The sequence below is a fragment of the Benincasa hispida genome, chromosome 5 (genome assembly GCF_027475165.1).
Source record: "Benincasa hispida cultivar pf3 chromosome 5, pf3_genome.v1.1, whole genome shotgun sequence".
NCBI lineage: Eukaryota > Viridiplantae > Streptophyta > Magnoliopsida > Cucurbitales > Cucurbitaceae > Benincasa > Benincasa hispida.
In genome coordinates, this window is record NC_143482.1 from 49571938 (window position 1) to 49580330 (window position 8393).

General features: G+C 32.2%; 1 long non-coding RNA gene across 1 annotated transcript; it reads left to right on the plus strand.

Moving 5' to 3' along the window:
- Nucleotides 1-6386: 6386 nt before the first annotated feature.
- LOC150036205 (uncharacterized) lies at nt 6387-8017 on the plus strand. Its single transcript, XR_016529807.1, has 2 exons — nt 6387-6737; nt 7207-8017. It is a non-coding gene; the product is annotated as an uncharacterized LOC150036205 (long non-coding RNA).
- The last annotated feature ends 376 nt before the right edge of the window (nt 8018-8393 follow it).

Consider the following 8393-nt stretch of genomic DNA (forward strand, 5'->3'; position numbering starts at 1 on the left):
GAATTAATCTTGTTGGTGTAAAGCTTAACTTTCACCTCTTTAAGAATTTGCTGAATTTGAGCTAGGTTGGCTCAAACTTGGACCAATTCCACATAATCCTGTTGAAGGAAATAGATGTGGACGATCAAGCTTAGGCTTGAAACAGAGATCTTGGTAAACAACTAAAAATAGGGAGAGAAAACTTATTAGAAAGTTTGAGTTTTTAAATAAGCATTAAAGTCGAGGTCGGCCTTGGGAAAAAAAATAACAATGATAATCATTTACCTCTTAACTTGATTTGTTCTTTTTTTAGCAAGGTCTTAAGTATGGTCCTACATATCGATATTACAACAAGTTTAGAAGGACCTAACACCGTCTCTATCCTTCTTCTTTCTCCTACTTCTATTCTTAAAGAAAGCAGTTCTACGAGTACTCATTCTTGCGAAATGGAAAAAGAAGAATCGAAGAAGCATTGAAGTAAGAAGATAACCGAAAAAATAAAATAAAATAAAAGACCCAGGCCAACCTTGGAGGTTGAGGCCAACCCCATTGGGAATGTATTCTCTTTCCCTCCTTAGTTACTTAGAGAGGTTTTAGGATGGAAAGACTAATAAGAATCAAGTGTTCTTTAGTAGTAAATTTGGAGCCATGTTAGAAAGTAACGTCCAAACTTTGGACAACTCTCGTAAGGATATCTAGCGACTATAGAATACTACACATTGAACAAGGGATGGCACAAAGGAGTAACTCAAGTTGGACACCAATTACAGAAGATGGAAAAGCCCCGACAAGTACATAATGTTCATCAAATAGTACTCATAGGATTTTGGAAACTATTAATAAGAGAAACAAGAAATCATCCCCGCTAAAAATATTTTCATCCTTAAAAAGATATTTTAAGAAGAGAAAGAAAAAAAATGGAAAACCTATTTTTAGGAAAAGTAGTAGATAGAAATTAGTTTAAACTGAAAGAATTTTTACCTCAATTTGTAAGAAAAAGTTGGAAGGAATTGGCAATTTAAAATCAGGTAGAACAATGAAAAGTAAAAGAGGAAGAGGAATGGTCGAGGCACGTAAGCACACCAAAGAAATAGCAAACGCACTAAGTTAGAGCCTCCTCAGACTCGAAGGTCGAGGCCAACTGAGGTAGTCAAATAGAGGCATGTGCTCGACACCACAGATCCCTTTGCCCATAGATCACTCCCACGAGTCCCTTCAACCTTTGCCATCTCTTTTAAACCAATCACTGTCTAACATGTATCGGGTATGTACCATGTATGTGTTTTCTTCATATTCAAAGTCCTAAATATGAGTTTTTCATATTATTCAACATCCCGAAGTTTTCAAGTAATTCTCGTTAAATTACATTGAATTGTCTGGATGTTATTTTGTTAAATGGAGACTAAGACTGAATTTTGAAAGTAAGATAAGAAAATTAAATGATATTTGTAGAGATTTGGGAGTTTTGAGATTTTATTTGAGGAAAATTGGATAAATAAATTTGAATTTTAAAATTTAATTAACTTGCTAAATTAATTCCAATTTAATTATCTTGAATTAATTGGAGTTACATTTGGTTTTGTGGTCAAAATTAGATTATTATAATAAGATAATTCAAATTTTAATCCTAGAGGATAGAAGGTATTTGATATTGGAAAGATGTTGGACTTAATGTAATTAGGGTTAATTAATAAAAAATTTGGAATTTATGAAGGAAAAGGAAATATACATACATACATACATACATACATACATACATACATACATACATACATACATAGATATACATACATACATACATACATACATACATACATACATACATACATAGATATACATACATACATACATACATACATACATACATACATACTTACTGTTGGGAATGTGCTAAACTCGCAGTTCGTAAATATTGTTAACATATTCTATTTATCAATAAAAGTATTATTGAGTATTTTTATTCAGTAAACTGTCACTGATATTGCATTTTGTTATAAAAATCCATAAACGAATCCATGGCTATAATATGTATACTTTGACTTTATATGACGACATTAAAAGTGGATTAAGTTTTTTTTATATAGCCAAAATGGTTTATAATTATATGGATGAGATTGGGTACCTCATCCTAGTGACACTATTGAATGCGGCCCATTTTGTATACTGATACAAATGATGTGATCCCAAAATCATTCATGTGGAGAAATGTGAGTGAAGGCATCATATGCAATGAGTTTGCATAAGATCGAACCTCGAAATAGACACTTTTCTTTATAACAACCGTTTACTGTTAAAACTGACTATTCCAAAAATTTTAATGACCTAGGGTAACTCGATCTTAATCCTAATCTAACTATGAATTCCTGTTTATTCAGGATTATCCTTTGATTTGCATAGGTAAGAATAGTCCAACAACACTGCTCAATAAGCTTCCCATTTTGGGGATAAAACCAAATAGATAGCTGAAGACATAGTTCTGCAAGATGGAATTCACTCCTACCCAACTTAGCAAATAGGTTGTTCTCTTAATCGTTGATTCCTGGTCTTGAACAAAGAGGTCTCGCCCTCTCTTGATCAAGAGGGTCACGGTTTATGAGTCGGACTATAAACCAATTGTTCAATGTAGGATCAGTGGGAGCTTAAGGAGCAAGATGTATTTATAGGGGTAAAACAATAATTTTGGCCTAGCTATAAATATGAACGACTTGTGAAGGATCGACTTACCAATTATAATTAAAATGGACAGAAATATATCTACAGTGAAGAGAGTGCAACTATCGAATTATAATGGTGTGTCTCAGTAGTTAACGAATATTTATTAAATCGATTTAAAGAGTTTAGCCAATTAATCTCAAATTGTTGGAGCTCATAATCTGTAGGTCCATAAGGTCACTCTACTAGTTCGTAAGATTATCTTGGTGAATTGAGTGAATTTGAAATATTGAGATTCGAAATTAGGGTTTTGAATTAGAAATGTTCAAATTCAATTAGAGTTTCTATTAATTGTATTTGATACAATTGAAACGTTTAATTTTGTCGAAATTAAACAAAATTTGAGAGTTAGAAAATATTTAAATAATATTAGATGAGGTATAATATAATATTTAATATTTGATATTAAATTTAATTAATTTAATTAATTATCCAATTTTTATTCAAACTTATGAAATTGTTCAAAATTAGTAATTTGATTAATTAAATTTTTTATTTATTGAAACTCAAAATTATAAAATTGAAAATTAAAATTGATTTTTTGAAAATCAAATTTTAATAAAAATTAAATCAATCAAATTGATGAATTAAAATTGATTAGAATTATTTTGAAGTGGGAAAATCTAAAATAACACCTCATGCCACTTCAATTTCAACTGTTTTAATCTCTAATGGTACTAACTTCAATTTTATGGCCATACAATTTGATTGACAGTTGAAACTTTGCTGAAACAAAAACCCATCCAAACCCTCTCCAATCTCTCTTAAATTCAGCTCTAATTCGGTGTTTCCACCACACAATTCAAGTTAGAGAATAGTAGAGAAGGTCTCTGTGGTGGTTTACTGAACAATTGAAGACTCAATTTGTGGTAATCAGGTGGAATTGAAGAGTTTTCTTTAAAAATATTGTATTCATTGAACCATCTTCTGAAATTATGTTTTAATGCATATTTTAATCTCAAATTAAGTGTAATTAGAATGTTTATTGATTCTGTTCTTTTCCGCTGCATGTTAGTTTATTCTATCACATACATACATACATTTGTATATATATATAAACAGTTGAAAGTTAATGGAAAAGGAGAAAAATAAAAAAGGAATAAATTAAAAAAACTCTTTCTTTTTCTCCCTCAGTAACACCCACACAAACAACCTCCAAATCAGATCTCTCTCTCTCTGCAACTCTGTGTGGAAATCCCTCCAACGAAGCTATCACTCCTCGTCTTAGTACACCTTCGCCAGCCCCTATACCGGCCGACGACACAAATCTGGGTTGCATAGCCACCACAAAATTCCCCCGTTCATGCCGCTACCTTCCTCCACCCGTTGCTCGTCCTAGCCGCACCGTCGTGATCTAGCTTGTCGTTTTGATCGACGCCCAGTCACAAATTTGGCCACCGTTTGCTACTATGCATCCAACGCAATCGCCCCATAGTTCTTCGTTGTTGTTGAGTTCTCTAGCCGCTGACTTCGCCGAATCTTGAGTTATAGGGTAAGTTTTTAGGTGTTTTAGTTGTTTTTTGAATGCCCATCGATGTTGGTCTGAGTTTTGGCCCAAGATTTAATTTATCCATTATTTTGGATGTTCGGTCATGTTAATTTTAAAGATTTGAGGTGGTTTAGGACCAAACCATTTGTTGGGTGAGCAATCGAAAGTATTTGGATTTAATTATGTTTGCTGGAATTTTGGAGTTATAATCCTTATTATTTAATTTTACATATTGTTTGGAGCTTAGAAGTGGTTTTGGAACAAGTTACACTTTGGTAAGTTGTTTGGTGACGTTGAGTTAAACTTGTGATTGGAGTTATGCCCTAAAGGTTGAATCTCATTTTGGTTTATGTTGTACGGGTTGATTCATGTTTTATGCAGAAATTCTTTCGCTTGGATCAAATTCAAGGTAAATGTTTTACTACTGATTTGCTTTCGAACCAGCCATCCCAACCAAATGAAGATGTTAAGATTGTGTGTTATTATAGAATATTATGGACTGTTTTGGTTATGATTTTATGTTGAATGGACTGTGGGTGTTTTGCTATTTTCATGAGTTATCTTGCTATTGATATGGAATAGGACATTATGTCTGAAACCTGCCCTTTGAATATGATGAATATTTTTATGTGACTGTGATTATGATTTATGATATAGGATTTATTGGTTGACTGATACATGCATAAGTAAATGGTAACTGTAGTCTTCTTATCGGACAGTGTAATTTTATGACTGATATGTGTTCCTTCGAGATACACACCCATGACTGATATGTGCTCCCTCTGATTGGAATGTCCTAAAACTCACCATTTGTAAATCATGGAAACATATTCTATTTATCAATAAAAAGTATTGATGTAGTATTTATTCAATAAAAGTGTTATTGAAATTGCATCATGTAATAAAAATCTAATAAACGAATCCATGGCTGTAGTATGAATACTGTAACTTTATGTAGAGACATAAAAGAGAATCAACTTATGGTTCATAGCCAAAAGGGTCTATAAGTATATGGATGAGATTGGGTACCTCGTCTTGGAGACACTATGGATACGGCCTACTTTGTATAAAGATACAAATGACGTCATCCTGAAATCGTTCATGTGGAGACATGAAAGTAAGAGCATCCTATACAAAAGAGTTTTGCATAAGACCAAACCACGAAATAGTCATTTTTTCTTTATAACGATCGTTTACTGTTAAAATTGACTATTTTAGTTCGATGACCTAGGGTAACTCGATCTTAATCCTGAGCTAACTATGAACTCTTGTTTATTCGAGATTATCCTTTGATCTACATAGGTTAGAACAGTTCAACAACATTGCTCAACAAGCCTCCCATTTTAGGGATAAGATTGGATAGATAGTTGCCTGCAAGATGGAATTCACTCCTACACGTTTTATGGTTAGCAGATAGGTTATTCCCTAATGATTTATTAGTTGGACTATAAACCAATTGTTCAATAGAGGATCAGTGGGAACTTAAAGAACAAGATGTATTTACAGGGGTAAAATGGTAATTTTGACTAAGTTGTAAATACAACGACTTGTGAATGATCGACTTACTGATTATAGTTAAATCAAGTGGACAAAAATGTATCTACAATGAGGAGAGTGCAACCATCAAGCTATAGTAGTACGTCTTGGTGATTAACGAATATTGATTGACTCGGGTTAAAGAGTTTAACTAATTAATCTCAAATCGTTGGATTTCATGATCTGTATGTCCATAAGGTCTCTCTACTAGCTCATAAAACATTACACCTTGTATTAGAAAATTGAGCGAACTTGAAGTGTTCAAAATTCGAAATTAGGGTTTTGAATTTGAAATGTTCAAATTCAATTTTAGAGTTTAGATAATTATATTCAATATAATTAAACGTTTAAATTTATCGAAATTAAACGTAAATTGAAGAGTTTAAAATATTTAAATGTTTAAATTTATCGAAATTAAACGTAAATTGAAGAGTTTAAAATATTTAAATAATTATTTATGTATTGATTACATGAATATGATTCATGTTTAAATTAGGTGTTTTATTAATTTAATATTTGATATTAAATTATTATTTAATTAATTTATTAAATGATTTATCTAAATTAAATCGAAATTCAAATTTAGAAAATTCATCTTTTAGAAAAATTAATTTTATTTTAATTTAATTACATCAAATTAAATTTAATTTGAAAAATGATTTTGAAAGTGGGAAAATCCAACATTTGATGTTGGTAATAGAGTTTTCCATTTTTTGACACCTTGCCCACTCACTTAGTGCTAATTAATGTGTCAATTGGCTAAATGTATGAGTGCTTACATGTTTAAAATTGTTAAATACTTTATTTTTCATAATTATGAAGTCAGGCAATTAATTTTTTGCTGAGAATTTCTGAAATTCTCTCAACCCTTTCCAAACCCAACTCCCATACTACTCAATCTTGAGTTTCCACCACTCAATCCAAGGCCGAGGATAGTAAAGAAGCTCCTCTTGGTGGTCTACTAGTGATTTGAAGGTCAAATTCGTAGAGTACAACAATGATCAAAAGGGATTCTTAAAAGGTATACATCATATGAAACTCTCTTTTTATGAAAATTGTTTCATTGTCCTTTTGTAACTCAAATTACGTGTAATTAGAGTGCTTATTGATTCTGTTTGCTTTTGCTTTATGCATGTTTTTCCTATCACCCTTGAGATTGTACCTATGACTAATATGTGTTCCTTCGAATTCACACCTATGATTATTTTGTGTACCTTCGGGTTCACACCTACGACTGATATATGCTCCCTCAAGATCACACCTACAACTGATATGTGTTCCTTCACGTTCACACTTATGACTGATATATGTGTTTCTTTGGAATCACGTTTACGACCGGTTTGTGATCCTTTGGGATCACCACAACTGAAATGTTATATGATATACACTAATGCCTAGATAGGAAGTTTAACATGTTTACCTTAAGGGCTCAAAAGTGGGTCAGTTACTGAGTATTTCATACTCATCCTTTCTTATTTCATGTTTTTCAGGTAAAGACAGGAATAGACCGGCAAGTGACAAACGAGACCAATGACCATATCATATGGGATAAGAAAATCACTTCTGCTAAGTTTATGCTTTCAAATTGCTTAAAAGTTCTGATTAAGAACTCAATGTTAGATAGAAAATTTTTATGTTTTGTTTGTTATTTTTCATAAATGTTTTTAGGAAACCTCGAACAAAGGTTTTATTTTATTTTTTTTATTTTTTATAAATTGTTTTGGAAATCGTGTTTACTCATTTAATAAATTCTTCCTCAATAGTCAATTGTTTGGGTTTTAAACGTTTAATTATGAGGTAACGACCCATGTTAGACATCTCAACAAGTCGAACCGTTATAGTTGATAACGGAGTCTAAGTTTTAGGTTTTGTAGACTGACTTACGATGTAAGTTTAGGTTATGAGTCTCTTATGGCCATTTATGGATCCTTTGTCCTCACCAAGTATGTCTCTTATTAAGATGTTCTAAAACTTTATGTACATGACCTTGTCTATTTTCTTAAAGGAAATATTAGATTTCTTCCTTCACTGAGAATTGAAAAGAGATCGATCGTGAATGTTAGGAAATGCAGCCACGTCAAAGTACAAGAAGGGGTGGTCGAGGAGGAAGAACTGGTAGAAGGGGTGAACGTCACCCAACCATTGAAGATCTTGTTGAGAATGAAGGATAGACATCAGTACACCCAACTTGTGATGCACCTGTTGTTGGGGTAGATGACCTAAATCTCATGGGTTCTGTAGTTTATAATTGTAATGTACAAACAATTTTATTTATTTAATAAAACAAGAGATGTTTTATTCGATATTTAGTAGCATTAACCCTCAAACCGATAAACTAACATCCAAAGTTCTCTTTTGTAGCTTAAACATGTATGTAGAGAAATACAGGTGGATTATGTTTAAGTGATAACTTAAATGGTCTATAGTAGATGGATAAGGCTGGGTACTTTATCCTAGTGACACTACGAATACGACCCACTTTGTAGATATTAGAATTGTTGTAAAGTGCTACAAATGATATGATTTTGATTATTCATGTGGAGACATATGAGTGGGGCTATTCTATATAAAGGGGTTTGTATAAGATCGGAGCACGAAATGATTAGTCTCATTATATAAGCCATTAATAATAGAGATTTACATTTCACCAGGATGACCGTAGGTGACATGACCTGAA